Here is a 13,932-nt window from a genome sequence, read left to right as displayed (position 1 = left end):
GTCTTTTATTTGGTGGCCATACACAATAATGACCATTGTGATGGGAATCCATACGAGTTAATGATGAGCACTCTTATTTGAGAATTAAGACGCACCAACAGAAGTGCCCGCAGGTGTATAGGATGGAGTCCCTCACCACCGCAGAGAAGGATGAAGTTGCATGTTGCAAACTAGTATTTCATGAAGGGCCTTCAGGAAAGGGAAAAAGACCAAGCCTGTACATTTTTGCAATGAAAAGTACCAAACAGAGCCCAAAGCATGCTTAAGTGTTACTGGGAGAATCCCTTGGGCTGTAATGTAGCTGAGGTTTAGGTGACTGGCAGCAAAATGTGCTGCAGACTAACTGAACATGGTTATGGTACTCCAAAAAGGAAGGCATAGAAAAAACAAGAGGCTGGGGGAGCTAGTAAGGAGGACAGGGCCAATGTTGGTAGCTGGGGGATATTCACAAATTTTATGGCAAGAAAGGAAGGTAATAAGAAGCAAAGGCTGTAAAAGTGACTAATACAGCTTAAGGCCAGTAGGGAGAGGGAGCAGAGTTGAATGGACGAAGCAGTCACTGGAGGCAAGTTTTTGGGTCAGAGCACAACAGCGAGGGTGAGGATAGACAAACATCACTCAGGCTTGTTTCCCAGACCTTCCTCAGGGTGTACTGCCTCCCTTATTCCACATAACAAAGAGTTAAGATGCTCCTTAAGATTCCTCTCTTTTGGCTTGACTTTGACTCGACTTTAATGAACTAACTTCCATACGGCCTTGGTCTTTCCCTTGGTTTTTGCTGTGTGGTCTGTAACTTTCTCAGACTACAAGCTCCACAGTAAACCATTATAGTGGTAAAGTATAAAGCGCCAAGTATTACAGCACCTAAATGCTATCTAAAGCACACCTATGGTGTTCTTCTATGAATAATAACCTACCCAGCTGTAAAAATGCATTGCATAAATAGATTACAAATGGGTAGGATGCAGAACTTGTACTTATGGAACGGCTCCTCCAACAGGGTTGGAATACTAGCGTAGCAGTATTTGGGAGAAAAAGTAGTAGTAAAATGAAGTTAATTTTAGTTTTGAGAGGATCTCTTGTGCAACAAGAACCTTCTGTATATCGTGAGCGTGCAGAAGAGAGTGGTGCCATCACAACAATACAATGAACTAGATGTGCCCAAGCTCTGGTGAAATTAAGATGCAGTGAAGAATTTTAAACATCAGGCCACATGTTTTATCTAAAGCATTTAGTAGCATACAGAAAACCTCTTCACTTGGTGAGAAGCTGTGACATATTTCTAAAGCAAGAAATGTCACAGACAGAACTGTCACCAGTGAAAAACAATTTGGACTCAAGTGAAAGAAATGGGAAAAAAACGATGATAGGAAGCCATTATAGGACACCAAGGGAGGATGAGAAAGCAGAACAGGAAATGTTTATGTAGATAAAGGAAGCCTGCAAAACAACTACAATAGGGATCATAGGAATTTCAATTGGCCTGTCACTGAGGAGAATTGTAATTAGGAAATATCAAATAAGTGTGAAAAGCTGAAGACTTTACATAGCCCTGAATCATCTTCAGAGAGTTTATGAATGTGCAGCTATAGATAGAGAAGCAATGGCCTCAGAAAGCTCACATCCTGGCTTTTATCTCCAACTCCAAAATAGTGCAGGTCTGAAAAAATCAGTTTACTGACCTTCTGGCTTATACTACTAGCTCTATTTTCTCAGGCCTTCTGCAGATGGCTGGGGGCTGGTATATTCACAGAGGATGTGGTTCATTTAACTTCTGGGGATTGACTCTTGTCATGTTTGCGGAGGGCATGAACTATAAATTGTTGGGAAGACAACTTTGCAAGCTATGAGATAGTTAAGTCTTTATCCTTTTAGAAGGAGAAGTGGCTATATGTTTTTGCCACCTGGGTTATTCTTAAATAAAGTTGGAAAATATGATAGGCAATAACTAGTCAATTTTGGGAATTACAATATACACTAACACAAGTTTAGTTCCATCTGCAGTTAAAAAAAAAATCATGTACAAAACCTATTCTGCTGTCCATCCCTAGAAGTGTTCAAGACCAGGCAGGGGGTTTGAGCAACCTGGTCTAGTGGGAGGTGTCCCTGCCCGTGGCAGAGGGATCAGAACTAGATGTTCTTTAAGGTCCCTTCCAACCCAAACCATCATATGATTCTATGATCTTGGCTTCTATGAGGTTTAAATTCTCCACTGCAAAAGTGGACTTAAGAATGTGAGGCTTTGGCAAAATTTCTCTGTGTTGCAGTTGTAAGAAAGAACAGTTAAGTGAAAGTTACTGGATGTTACTCAGGTGATGTTAAAGCATCAGGTCTGGAAGCATTGGTCTTCTGTCCATCCCTAGCTTTTTCTTGCCTTTTCTTCAGGCTCTGTGTGTCCGCTGCACTGCTGCAGGCCTGCCTTTCCCAAGGGTTTCTGACTGGTCCTTCCAGTTGCCACTCAAATGCTCCTGATGCTTGCCTCATCCAAAACCAGTGTGTTCTGCCATAAACCACATGGAAGTCCCCTCTGATGCTGGACTTAAACAGACTCAAGGAACATCACGCCATACTAAAGGGACAGCAGCCAAGAAATAAGAAGAGTTGCAAGAGTAACCACCAAATATTTACGGATGGTAGTTCAAAGCATGTTCTTCTGAGAAGCTGAAGCTGTAAAATTTATTGCGCTAAACTTCATTTTTGCAAAGATTCATCTGAACAACCATCTGATATGTTCCAATTCATAGCACATGTCTGATATTGTATCATTTTGCACAACAATAATCGCGTTAAGATTAGTCCTGACTTCATTCAGTATTACTGTTATAACATAGATTATTCCTTGACATCTGCTAAAACGGATAACATACTTTTATAGTCTTTTATCTTTTCTGGTTTTTATTTGTCCCAGTGAAAGATGATCTAGCTTGATATTTCTCAAGACATAATTGTTGTGTCTGGAGTCATCCTTGTTTGTGTAACAGGGATTGCATTTGTGAGACTTGCAGGGGATTAGACCGAGCACTGATTTTATAAAAAGACTGTGCTTCACTAAAGTTTTGATGAAACCGTGGGAGAAAAATGCAGATAGTTAATTCTACTTTCCTTTGGTTCCATGTGTACACTGGTCTCCAAAAGCTGTGCAAAGATGTTTTCAAGAACAAATTGTAATTAAACCTTTTCCTAGGAAAGTCTCATTATCAGCCTGCAGAAATGTCTGCTTTATTTTAATGTGCCCTTTCAGCAGTATCACACAACTGTTTTCATAATCTCAAAACTCTTATTTAAATAGCTGTGACAATCAAGCCAATTATGCTCCCATGGACCAATTTTTAGTTATCTTTGGTTGGCTTCCACTAAAAACATATTTGTGTCTCTTTGCTGTCAGCCGAAATATTTTTTTGGAATTCAGTATTGTTTATCTCACTAATTACTCCTTAACTTGCTTTTGCTTATTTTTACAAATTTCCCTTTTTTCTCCCTACTAGATTATTTATTTTTTTAAGGCTTCCTACTTATTGTTTCTAATGACCTTTGGATCCCTGAGCCTATGAGGCTCTGGGATATTTTTCCTATTTAAAAACCAAAAGGAGACATTTCTGTTCCACCCTCCCTTCCCCCAATATTTTCCGCCAGCGATTCCCTTTTATATGACCGCTTAATTTTGTTTCCCCAACTCATAGAAATTCGTGTTAAAATAGGAGTAGAAGAGATTCTTTTGGCAGCCTGCCTGCTGAACTCCAGAAATGCCACTTCACATAGTCCATGCTTTGGATGGTTGAGTGAGTTCCAGAGAATATAGCTGGGAAGACAAACCTGTGGACTGAAGCCTGTTAATCCGAGGAGAGAGGAAGCCATCCTCTAAATTGCTTCATTCTGATCATCACATGTCTGTTTTATTCTGAGTGCTTCGTCTTGGGAAAGTAATTCATTCTCTTCACCGCTTCGTTTGTCGGTCACTGTGATAACTCAGCCAGCAGGCATTAATGGTGCTGGTGAATTTTGTGACACTGACACCCATTTACTACTAAGCTTATTAAGATATGGCATGCAGACGATTATACGGTTATTAGATAGTAATGACTTTAGACCTGTGCTTACCTGAGCGTCCTTTAAGACAGGAATCTGGCTGGGAAAGGATGGTTCTGTTGTCACTTCATGGTCATCTCCCAAACAAGACGATCCTAATTATGTAACTGAGAAGTCCTAAAAGCATTTTAGTCTTTCCTAAGTGAAATTAAACTGCAAGTTTACAGTCAATCTTTGTATGGAAAATGTTAAAATTCACAGCAGGTTTCCAGACGTCTGCTTCCCAACTGTTTTTAAAATCTAGGTCATTATATATAGGTGGCATCAGCTAAGTCTCCATGGAAGTCTCACAATATTTTAAACAGCAAAATGGGTCAGAGTGCTTTAAAGCTTGTAACCATCTAACACAAGTTTTTCACATGTGTACAGTCCAAGAAAGGTTAAATATCTCTCTTGACCCCTCATCGAGTGTGAATTTTTAACGTTCCATGTTCTCATAGTTCTGTAAGGCGGCATTTCCTAGGTAAATTCCCCTGCCATTCCAATCTGTTTGCAGGTTTTTTGCCATCCAGTATGAAACCTACAGCAATATAAATCCTATCTTGTTCCAAACCTTGGTCATTCCTTGACTCTGGGTATTTTCCACGAGCTGAAATGTTTGACGTGCCTCAACTACTACTGTTTCTTTGATTTTGTTGTTATTATTCTCCTCATAACATTGGCCCAGACTGGGAGTGGAATAGTGCTTCCAAAAGGTGGTCCACTCCCTGGGTGCAATTTTACACACGCCTGCAAACAATTTTCAGACTAGTGAGCAACGCACATTACTCTAAGCCATGGCAGAGCAGAGGTGCGGGGTAGTACAGCGCTGGAGAGGGCTACTGGATGGATGCTGCTGGGAAGTAGCAAGATGGGGAGAGGTGGTTGCCAAGGCTGACAGTCCCATCGGTAGGAAAGAAGGGAGACACCGGACCCAGATGATTTCAGTGCCAGAAGGATGCCGGATGGGTAAGACATTGCTGGGTGAGGAAAGCTGTGGATGCTCTGGTTTCTTGGTAGAAGCTACTTTACCTCTGGAGCAGGGGATCCTGCCGTAACTGACTGCAGTTGTGTCAGCTTGGGAATCTTTATCCTGGTTCCCTTGGCCTGGACCAAGCCCACTGCTTAGGGGCGTAATCCAGTTATAGACAGGATATGATTATGTGCCTCAAGAATAGAGCCACGGGAGCCCCTAGTAGTCCCAAGACACAACTGCAAGCCAAAAGCCTGCCTCATTTTCCCACAGCCAGCCTGAGTGCTTGAGAACCCATCTGAGAGCCAGGCCAGCGTGAGAAGGTCCCCGCTAGCCTGAGTGAAATGCAGGACATTTGGCAGCTCCATTGCCCTACGGGCTATTGAAACCCATAAAAACATTCCCAGTGCTTTCAGAGGACTGCAGATCCTGCCTACGGGCTCCTTTCCTTGTGCCATGACAGCACTCCAAGAACTCATATAATATCACCACCTTCTGAACATAAATCCACCTGCGTCTGAAAGTATTTACAATTTTTTTTTCTGAGCTTTTTACATCTGCTGCTTATTTTCATGTACTTGCCCACAATTGCCGAAGAATAAACTCATCTTTTTTTTTTTATTTCTTTCCATTGCAGCCAATACAATCTCCTTGTGCCTGTTGCAAATTCCTCCACCACTGAGCTCTTCTGGCATCACGCTGGTTTGTGTTTTTAGGGCAGAGGGGAAGAGGGTTTTGTATGGTCATTTAATGCATGAGAAAACTCATTAATAGATTTTCTGGGTAACTGAAATGTTGTTTTTCTCTGAAGAATAGAGAGAGCCTAACACTGCAAGCTTCCTCCTGACGCCCTGGCAGTCTCCTGCAATTCCAATTTGGTGTGACTGTTTTTTTGGAAAGAAAGAGTAGCTCGAACTCTGTGCTTATTCATTCTCATTGCTGGGGCTAATCAATAAAGCAATTGTATTTTTTGGTGATGTGAGTCTCGGTGTGTTTTAAACCGACAGGAAACCATTCACACGTACGATTGCTAGGCCACCAGGTAAGAATGAGAAGGAACCAGGACAGTGACTATGAATATGGACCAGATCTGAGCCCACAAGACAGCTGAAGAAACTCACAGCCCAGTTTTAAACAGCTGAAATACTCAGTTGCTCCATAGTGGCTTATTTGTGATTCCACAGCCTGTTGCTGTGAAATTAAGGTGATGTCAAGAGCAGATGATAATTACTTCAGCTAAGTTCTGTAAAACAGCAACAGATAGACTGCTCAACCAGAGTGTTAAAAAGAGTTTGTGCAACTAACAAATAATTACATAAAAATAAGTAGAGGAACAATATTTTGTGCAAATTGAACCATTTTAAAACAACAAAGTGCAAAGGCCTGCACACACTGTCAGTGGCTCCCTATATCCCTGGGGAAAGGCCCTCTCTTGCCCATGGAAGTGCAATTTTCTTCCCTGAAGATGGCTAGAAGCAATACAGCCATCTACTGACTGACAAGGTTAACCACAGCGTGTTTATGTGCTTGTCATTTAACTCGCTCTCTATTTCCATCCTAAAATTGCAGCCCGTGGAAAACTGGTTTTCAGCAGAAGCCAATTACTGAAGCACACAATTAATAGCTGATTAGTAACTTGCTGACTCTCCTTATTACTCATTGCTTTGACATCTGGTTAGGTAGCTGTGTGTATAAGCACTCCCAAGCATGTGCCATGTATTTTACCGAGTGTAAGACGGCGTCACGTCTTGTGGTTGACGTGGAAGGGCCCCATTCCCACATCTCCACTGCTATGTAGGGCTAAGAGAAAATCCTGACCACAATACATCTCCAGCGAAGAATGAGACGGGGCTCCCTGATGTGTGCGGCTGTCCTCTTGCCCTTTCAATGCCTCAGGTTGGTGTTTGCTGAACACTGATCACTTTGTAGAAGTCAGAGAAACACTCTGGACACCAACACAATGTTGACGTAGCAACCTGGCAAAATAAGGGGATGGGAGTCTTTGACTCGGGAATTATTCAGGCTACTTAATTGCATTCAAGATTTGTTCATAGGTTATATGATGATGCAGGTGTTTGAAAATGGAGCCTGACGTGCAATACCCAAGTGTTATGTGATTTGAGGGCTCGCATGTCCTAAGACCATGGAATCTTGCAGGAAGTCCATGTCTTGCCACAGACTCTCATTGAAACAAACTAACGAAGAACATTTCAGACTCATACCACTACAATGAAAGATGCGAAAATGGGAATGGAATGAAAGTGGATGAAATACTGCTTTTAAAGACAGTTTTTATTAGATCCTGGATGGATGTCAAGAAGTTCCCTTTTACCAAAATACTTTTGTAATCCTTAAAGGAAAACAAAGTTTTGGTTAATAATCATATAAGGCTCAGCAGGAACAGTGTCTGTGTCAGCAAACTGGAAAAAATACCTGGCATATTTGGTGCACAAGTAGCTGGCTGAGCAGTCCAAAAGGCACTCACGAAAACACAGTGAGGCAGCAGACTATGTGTAAATATAAAAACACTCTTACATTGTTATGAAATGACTGTAGGGATCAAGACTGACCAGAGCAACCGACGCCGCACAATGAGCCTCATGACAGCTTACAGAACATGGTTTTTTGACAGATGGTGAAGGAAGTCCCAGGATCGTCCTTAGGTTTAGGAGGAGCCGTGTAACCTGCAGTGCTGCTGTGAAAGCGCTGAACTGCTCTGTAGGCAGAAGGCTGATTGCAACGGTTGGAGCTAACTGACCTACTTACATACGTATGGGTCCTACCCTTGCTGGAACTGGAGCATCCAGATTTACACGACTCAGACTTCGCTTTGAAGTGTCACTGTGAGGATATTGGGCCTTTCTTCCTCCTGCAACCACTTCAGCAGGTCTTGAATTATATGTTAACTGTGTTTAATCCCTATTGCTTACATAACACATTGGCTGAAATCACCCCTTGCAATTTTTAGAACAACCAAAAGCCAAGCCATCAAGAACTACAGGCAAAATACTACTCCTCGGTTATTTTATTGTATCTTGCTATTGTAGATGAGATGTTACTATAGATTCTCAGAACACGGTGTAAAGCTCCACGCATATAAGCAACAAGCATTTGAGACCTTAAACTGAGACTCGAGGCTCTCCTTATGATACTCAAGAACTTGTAAAAACTGTCTTTAATAAGAGCGTGATATTTAATGGACAGATAAGCATCTTGCTATTATAAAATCTTACAGCTACAAGAATAGCATTTTAGGCTGAAAAGGTTATATTTTCCAGAGTACAGATGTGAGGATGACACCTAAAAAGACAAACCAGTATAGAGAAGCATTTGGAAACAAAATATTTGGAAGCATTTGGAAGCAATACATAAACCATCTTGTTTCCACTCAAAAATAAATGAAAATGTCATCACAACAGACATGAGACAATGGCGCAGACAGAACAAATTATAAATATACAAAATATATGGATTTCCAGAACAATTGGATCCTCTTTCTCTAAATACTTATGCACATGAGTTGAATGCATCGGGTTTCCTGGAACTGCTCATGTGCAAAGTTATTACTTAGAGTCTGTAAGTCTCCAGTCATGTGCAGTGACATTTGCAAACCTGTAGAACTGGAGCTTCAAAAATGATAAATTCTTCTGAAGAGCGATGGTTTCTTTTCTATGGACTAGATAATACTTAGCAAGCATTTGGCCATTTCTGTTACAAATAATAATAAGCCTTATATGTAAAGTTGTAAAGCAGAGGCTGAGAAAAGATTAAACATTTCATAATCCTTAGACTGGCAGTTCTTAAAGTTTTTCCTTTTCCCCCTCACGAAGGCACGGTCTCAGCCTTACATGCTCTCCCAACAATTCGTGAATTATTTATGTGGCTATTTCCAACCTGTGCAGCATTGACACACAGGGCACATGGTAGGCGGGGAGAGAGAAATGCTGCGAGCAGCGCTAGGAGGGATACTGCCAGGAGGCAATGGCTACACCAGCGTTGCAAGCAGGGAGGAGCTGCCTTGCTAATTCCAAGAATTTTCATGATGTCCTCCCCCTAACCTATTCCCACCAAGACACTTCTGCCATAAATCCACTCCTAACTCCATCCCTTGTGCCTCAGATATCCCTGGAAGAAGGCAGTGGTGCTGGGCCATGCCGTGCCTGGAGCATGGCGAAGAAGAACTTGGAAGTAGCAGTGCTGCTCTGCTCTGCCCTTGCCGTTTCCTCACACCATGTCCCAGGAGCTGGGGAGGCACTCGGAGAGAAACAGCACTGTAGGGGTTAGTGGAAGAGCAATCCTTTCTGTAATAAAAAGCTGGGTATTCACTTACAGATCTTAATTCTTTCCATGCGTGTCCTTTCTTGCCCTCACCCCCTAAATTTTGTTCAAACAGAAAAACAGGAATTTGGCCTCATGTCTGGGATTTCTGGAGAGCTAGCAACCTGACTGGATCTGCAATAGTGCAGATCAAATGATGGCTGTCCTGATAACCGGCCAGCGCATATACACAGATCAACTGCACTTCAAGTGAATATAAATCTGAGCTATCTGGAGCGTGTCACGCTTACTGCACAGGTGCTAGTTATCTGAGTATGTGCCAGGAGATGCCTGTATCCGCATTCCTGCCTGTGTTGTCCTGAGCTGAAATTAGAGATGCTGGCACGAACTTTATGCAAGATAAGATAAAACACTTTTAAAATATCTGACAGAGCCCTTGTAATGTAAATCAGCAACCTATCAGGTTTCAGAAGAACTTTTCCTTTGAGCGTGAAAAATTCTGGCTACCATCGAGTCGCTTCTTTTCTTTCCTAAGTTTTTAATCCTGAACACAGTCAGAGAAAAACCTAGACTCTAGGAAAGAGCGATCTTTCCAATGACAGTAAATTTTACATTGCCATTGATCCAGATGAGTCCATCACTGCTTCCTGGAGGTGGAAGGGAGGATACCCTTATAGGCAATGCCTCAATTTAGCTTGTATACTATAGAGAATGAAACAGGCATCTGTTCAGACTGCACTTGGGCAGTTCTTAGGTGTGTGGGCAGTTACGCCGTTCCCCCTGTAAGCTGTGCCCTTCGCTAACCGAATCCTTCCCAACACTGCCCCCAATACTGGGGATTGGCAGTATCTCCAGATAGAAAGTTCCATGGACTAATTAGACACTATAGTAAAAAGAGCTAAGAGAAAGGGTCGCATTTGTTTTAACTTCATTTCCTCTTAGTTTAGTTGAATATCTCTTCATTCTCAAATTATGAAAGATCCATTAGGACTACTTATTTCTGCGGTTATGGGACTGACCCAGAACTCTGGGGCGCCACGCGCTATGCCAGGATGCAATGCACAAATAAGCCCTCATTCTGCAGACGGTTATGAACCTACCTCATTTCATACATGTCTGTAAAGCACAAAGGGTTACTCAGTCTACAGCGAGGCACTGTGGAGAATGGGTCTCTGCCCCAAAGGGCTTACAACTTCGAAAGAAAGTCAAGCAAGTAACACAAAACAAGGAAACATTTAGGGCGAGGAATAATATTTCAGGTCTGAGTGTCCCATTATCACATATTGCCCTATCGGTGTCTGTGTAGGAACTGACTGCAATTCCTTGCATGTGGGCAGACTGATAGGTCCCTTAATGTTAATGGGGCGTCACATGAACAAGGAATGCTGCGGATGAAAGCAGAAGCTGGATCACAGCACTGATCTCCTCGGTAGCCTCTTGCGGGCAATAAGGTCAAAGGCTTTTTGAAAGTTAAAAATCAATTATATTAGTAGATTTTCTTTTATTCACCGCCCTGCAAAAAAAAATCTTCCTTTGTAGCAATGCTGATTTGTCTCCAGTTTTGCTTGGTAGAGACTTAGAATTATATGAATTTTAAAAAAGACAAGGAATTTGCTAAATGGAAATAGATTGTTTTAAGAAAACAAATTCTCTTCTAAAAAAAACCATTACAGTACCTGGTTTTGCTAGATTTCCCATGGCCATTTTAGCAAATGGTTTTCAATTAAATATTTGAAATTGTGTTTCTTCAGCATTCCACAACAAAACAATGTATAGACATTTTAACAATGGTTTTGATGATTCTCGTAACGCTTAAAATGGATGAGAAATTATTGAAAAAATAGGTCTAATCTGAACCCATGCTTAGGAAGAATTAATAGCACATAAATAAAACTCCATGCTAAATCTGTAAGCAAAAAGCCATTCTATGCAACCAGAGCCCATGTCTGAGATCAAATCAGAGATCTGATCTGAGACTGTATAACACAGCGGTCTAGCTCTTTTATATGGTAGTATTACAGGATAAAGAAGGGTCCATTTAAGTTCTGTCCCAGAAAGTGACTGCTCGCCTAAAACTTTTCTATCCCTGCAGCTGTTTAACCAGCATATTTAACGTTTGATTTTCCTTGAAACATAAGATACCACAACATTCTCTTACCTGTATGTCTCTTTTGAAGCACCTCACGTGTAAGAAGGAAAATTTATGGGTAACTGCTACTCTTCTTCAGTCTTGAAGCTATCATCAGGGCAAACTTATTTGCAGATGAATTACATTTTCACTTAACCGCTTCAAGAAGTTATTCCTTATACATTTATCGCCAACTGGACCACCACTGCTGGTAACAATGCACCCAGTAATACGTGTTTTCAAGATTTGTCAATAAAATCATCTTCGTGCCCCCATTAGAAACCAATTATTTGGTCTTGCAGGCTTTTATTCCAGAAGTTAAATGTTGAAATTGTATAGCTCAGCTGAAGTCACTGGAAGTCCAATTCTGTGTTGCAGTCCATCTGCCCAGTCACCTATTGCAGACGAGTGGGGCCTTAACCTGTCACGTTCTTTACAGGTGATTTGCAAGTGAAAGTGAGTAGTTTTGTATTTCCCTCTCAGCCTGCTCCATTTGAATTCCTGGTGGCTAGAAAGCAGAAAGCTGATTAGCTTTCTTATCGGGGGATACCCTTGTAAGGTCTCCCTCTCTTAATGGCCCCTTAGTTCCTGAAACTGTCAGCATGTAATATCCGAGAGTGCTACCCCTTGTGAAGTTTGATGGAAATTGGCCACTGGGCTCAAAGGTTGGGGGGGGGAACAACCGGCACTTACAGAAAACATCAGTGTACAAGTCCTGATGAACAACTGAGAAGCCCATTACTAAATTTAAATATATATGCATTTCAGCAGGACCAACAAATTGTATACCTCTTGTTGGAAGACATGTAGTCAAACCTGTTTGTCAGTGTTGCTAACATGGCAACCAAAAGACTTCCAGAGCCATTTTTGCTCATGGAAATCCATTATGGAAATTCCTATAGTACTATTGGGAATTAGCAAAATTTCTAGTACAGAAGAGATGATATACACTTCCAGAGTGAAAAAAAAACATGTGAACATGACCTTTCCCTTAGTTTTCTTCAGGAATAAACCTCTCTGGCTTCATGTATACAAATGAATGCAGCACAAACAGCACAAACCCACTCATTCCTCCTTGTACAGTTTTCCAGATCATTGAATGAAATGTAAATTCTGTGATTTAGAACAGAAAATCCTGGCAGGGGCTGAAATATCGATTTTCTCAAAGCTGTTTCTTCTGAAGAAGGAATGTGGGAATCCTTGTTATCTTTTCGTGGTAAGGCATAGTTTTTAAACGGTCTTGGAGAAAACTGATGTTTCTGAGCATACAGATTTGAAAGTTCTTTCTGGTTGTCATCCCACATACAGGTCAGTAATTTCACATGACCCCAACTATTAGTATAAATAGCAGAAGACTGGCTGAATTTGTTTGTTACAACCCAGCTTGGAACTGCTATGATTTTACTTGGTGCCTAGGCTGAGCCCTGCTCGTTTGTGCAGAGGAATGAAAGGAGAAGGTGATCCAGAGTTTTCAGACTGTACACTCACTGTCTTATCAGAAAATAAATAAATACGTAAATAATAAATAAACAAAAATAATCAAGAAACGGAGAAGATATTTTACTGCAATAACTTGAGATTTTTATTTATTCCAACTTGATAAATGGATGTCAGCACAGATTAATCATACAATGTATCTTCTGTGCCTTACTTATTTAAGAACCTAGAAATGTAGGATCTTACATGCTCTGAATTTTCCCTTGAATAGTCTAATGGCTGTATAAGAAGACTCAACTCTCAAATCAGGTACCTGTTTTAGTTGCCTCAAGAGTCAGAAGATGATGCCTCAGTCTTTCATAACATTTTAGTGCATGAATTCCTTTATTTAAAAAAATTAATAAAGTTTTGGCATTCTTAAAAATGATTTGCCGTAAGTTTTCCTCTGAACTAGAGATGTCACAGACAGTGCAAGTATGCAAAAAGGTTACTGTGGCTTTGTATGTCAAGTCAGACAAGTATTAAGAATAACGACATAATTTCTTGCGTGGTAAAATATCAAATGGCCTTTTGGTGCAATACTTTCCTTCACAACGTATATTCATAAAATATTTTCTGGAATGTAAATTAACGTCAAACTATTTTTACCAGGTTTTAGTCCCAAAGCGAGATTAACATGCGTGTAATTCTGACCCCCGAGGGCTTGTGCACAGTACAGGGATCTGCTCATAGAGCTGGCACAACATGCAGCTTCTAAAATGACATCACAGAAGAGACTTTATTGTTCTTCGGTTGTGACTCAGGGGATTTCTTGGTCATCCCAAGTCTGGAGTTTTTTTCAAATAGCTAATGGGCGTGTTATAGAAATATTATGTGTATGTAGATGGTCAAATCATCAAACAATAAAATTGCAACCATCCTAAATGCAAAATTTAAAACTTACCGTTTACCTCAATTTTTGTTTATAAATCCTTGCATACCCTTGTCTAGCTGATCCGTTTTGGTGCCTCACCCTACGTACAAATATTTGACTGGTGCTTGGAAATTCTGT

This window comes from Vanellus vanellus, assembly GCF_965231255.1.
Source record: "Vanellus vanellus genome assembly, chromosome: 2".
NCBI classification, from domain to species: Eukaryota; Metazoa; Chordata; class Aves; order Charadriiformes; family Charadriidae; genus Vanellus; species Vanellus vanellus.
This window is presented reverse-complemented; position numbering follows the sequence as displayed.